Source organism: Prenolepis imparis, unplaced genomic scaffold, assembly GCF_030444845.1.
Source record: "Prenolepis imparis isolate NDT839.2.m4 unplaced genomic scaffold, iyPreImpa1.0 SCAF_2, whole genome shotgun sequence".
Lineage (NCBI taxonomy): Eukaryota > Metazoa > Arthropoda > Insecta > Hymenoptera > Formicidae > Prenolepis > Prenolepis imparis.
In genome coordinates, this window is record NW_028141160.1 from 3,392,331 (window position 1) to 3,395,927 (window position 3,597).

At 29.4% G+C, this 3,597-nt stretch overlaps 1 pseudogene; it reads left to right on the top strand.

Annotated features, from left to right (window-relative positions):
- The window catches only part of LOC145932818 (uncharacterized), a 7,497-nt pseudogene extending 4,679 nt beyond the window's left edge, over window positions 1–2,818 (top strand).
- Window positions 2,819–3,597: the final 779 nt, after the last annotated feature.

The following is a 3,597-nucleotide window of genomic DNA, read 5'->3' on the forward strand; positions in this document are numbered from 1 at the left end:
ATAATTGTTGATTACTATTATATTCATTGGATTATTATATAGTTATTGATTGAAGCTTGAGCTTTTAATATGGCACAGACTGAACATCTTTTGTGCATTGTTTGCATATAATATTTTCATATTTATGCTTTCAAATTATCAGTACTTACAATAAACAAATGTATAGCAAGTACTTATAATAAGCAAATGTATAGCGTTTTTTTTTTTTTAAGTGAGGGAAACCTTCAAAAGGTACCCCGGTTTTCCGGGGTAGTGTGAGATTCTTTCTAAAACCCCCACTGTGCATAGCTGCTGCAATATAATGGCGTTGATTCAACGGTCCACGCCTTTCCATTTAGTGATCCGCCCTTCAGACATGTTACTCATCCAAATCTATCTGCAACAATAAGCAACTCTATGCTGCGTACATAGAAATATAATTATAATAAAAAAATTATTTATTTTAAAATCTGAAAGAAAAACAATGTGAGAATTATATAATATTAATAAAATATCAATTAATTATAATAAAATTAAAATTTTTTGCGCTTGTTGGAAACACAATAACAACAGAAGCGCTACAACATATTGTTACATATTTTTATCCCGAAAATCGTAATATATAAATATATAATATAAAATATAGTAAAAATGTAATATAAATATAAAAATATAATAGATTTCTTATAAAAAATGTAAATAAAAGTATATATGTGCAATTTCTTCCAATGAGAGAACACACAATGAAACATTTAATTTCTTAATTATATATTTGATTGTATTTTTAAGATCTTTTCCATTTTAAATTTTTTAATGCAGTACGATTACTCATCTTATGGGATAAAGATATACAGTGTCCCATGACTGAAGGTCCATACTTTAAGGGCGTATTGCTGATGCCATTTAGAGTAAAAAAAATCTAATAAACATATGTCCACAAATGCTTCCTAACAGAAATACAAGCATTGAAAGTTGATATGAATATGTGAAACATTTTCTATTAGTCTGTCATTATTTACATTTTTATCAGCCTGGTATTGTTTACATTTTCTGTCGGTCTGTATAATAATTCGTATCATGACCGTTGGATCGGAAGAGGTGGTCCAGTTTCTTGGTCTCCCAGGTCACCAGACCTAACATCCCTGGACTACTTTCTTTGGGGGCATATGAAGTCGATGGTTTATGCGAAACAATCTCACAATAGGGATGAACTTATTAACAGAATTATGGATGCGGCAACACAAATCAGAAATTCTCCTGGAATGATGGAGCAAGCTGTTAGATCACTTTTACGCAGGGCAAGACTTTGTATTCAATCTGCAGGATGTAATTTTGAACAGAATTTGTAAATGAACAAATTAAATTAAATGTCTTTCTTTTCTTTTCTAAATGTCTTTCTTTTTTTGAATATTCAACTTTCAATACTTATATTTCTGTTAGGAAGCATTTGCGGACATATGTTTATTAGACTTTTTTTACTCTAAATGGCATCAGCAACACGCCCTTAAAGTATGGACCTTCAGTCATGGGACACCCTGTATAATAATATGTATACAATGTACAGAAAACAATAGCAATGTATATATAAACATGCATCATTTAAATATCTGTTTTATTAATTTCTATTCTACTCTATAATTTGAAGTTAATAAAAATTTAAATTTATGTTATTGCTATTATGTTTGTGTGCATAATATTTAATATTTAATATTAATTATTTTATTTTATATTTATTTCATACACGCATTTATACATATACATTACACATACACATACACATATATAAAATGTAAAATAAATAATAAATAATTTATATATAAATATTTGAACTAGATACTTTATTTTATAAATATTTTGATATATATTTAGTATATATTTTCTATATTAAATTTCTATAATAAAATTTCTTCCTTTAAAAAAATATATTATTATTTATATTAGAAAAAAGTAACAAAGTAATTATTACAAATGAAAAAAAATATATATATAATTAAAAATAAATGTAATTTATATATGTTATTTTCAATTATTTTTTCGTTGTTTCTGAAATTCAATCATTTAGAGAGAGTTTATTCATTTATATAATTTATGTATTTCGCTCGTGTTGAGAGACAAGGATAACACACGAATATTCGGTGTTGTGTGCTTACACGGACATTATATATATACGGTGCAAGAGAGACAGAGATGACGCAATCTTCTCTCCTTGTCACACGGTCAGTGTGCTACCACGGAATATTCCCCAGATTCAGCTGTTAGCTGCACCTTATAGCGTTTTCGATTGGGGTGCACTGGCTGCACTGAGTGTCAGGCGCGTGTTCGATTGGCAGTGCCAATGCGCACTTGACTAGTGTTGCGTGTTCGTTTGAACGCACGACACTCGCATAGTGCGCACTCAGTGCGCACTAAGTGGCACGAGATATTTTGACGGTGCCAGTTCAGTGCACTGGATGCATGCAAGCAGTAGGGCATTCTTTTGAATAATAACGAACGAAAATTCATAATGAGCAATTCGGATTTGGCTCTCTTTAATATTTTGGAGACATTTTTGGAATCTTCTTCTAGTTCAAGCGAGGAAGAAGAAATAATTACAACTCTTCGAACTAGAAGAATAATTCCAAAAACTGTAAATTATGTAGAATGTGTGAAAAAAATGGATAATGACACCGTAAGTGTTATATCTTTTTATATAAACATCGAACCTATACCCTTTTTTAAAATATAATTAATGTACTTAATGTAATATAATAGCATTTTTATACTGAATAATAATAATTTTTATATTTGTCATAGTTCTGTAGGCACTTCAGAATGTGTCCAGAAACATGTGAGCAATTAATAGATGGTTTTCAGCAATCAGATTTCTTTCCAAAAAATGAAATGCATGGTGGTAGATCAGCAGTTTCTGCTGAAAAGCATATTTTATCTTTTTTGTGGTTAGTACAGCAGAAAACAGTTCCTTTTAATAATTATAATTGTATAAAAATTGATATAATATATTTTATAGGTTTGCAGGAAACAAATCATCGATGCGAGACGTAGCAGATCGATTCGATACAGCTATTTCAACCTGCGAAATGATTTTATCAAGGGTTATGAATTATCTTTTAAGCATAGCGAAAGATGTTATAAAGTTTCCTAATAATGACGAAGAAAAAGATGAGCTGGCTTATCGTTTTTCAAAGGTTACATCTTAAATAAAAGAAAATTACTTTTAATTATTATTGAATTGTTATAAATTAAAATAATAAATAATTATTTCTTTTCAGATATCAGGTTTTCCAAATGTATTAGGATGTATTGATCGTATATAAACATTCGAACTCCTAAGTATAAAATAAGATCTACTTACGCTAATCGACATGACAAAACGAGTCTTGTATTACAAGGAATTTGTGATGATGAGAAGAGATTTATTGACGCCTTCACTGGAGTGGCTGGCAAACTTCACGATAGCAGGACATTCACATTATCCTTCATAAGCAAAAATATTAGTGGTATATGTCAAAATGGAAAGTATCACTTGTTAGGCGATAGTGCTTACCCAATAAGGGAATATCTTTTAACACCTTATAAAGATTATGGAAATCTTATTCGATCACAAAGAATATATAACAA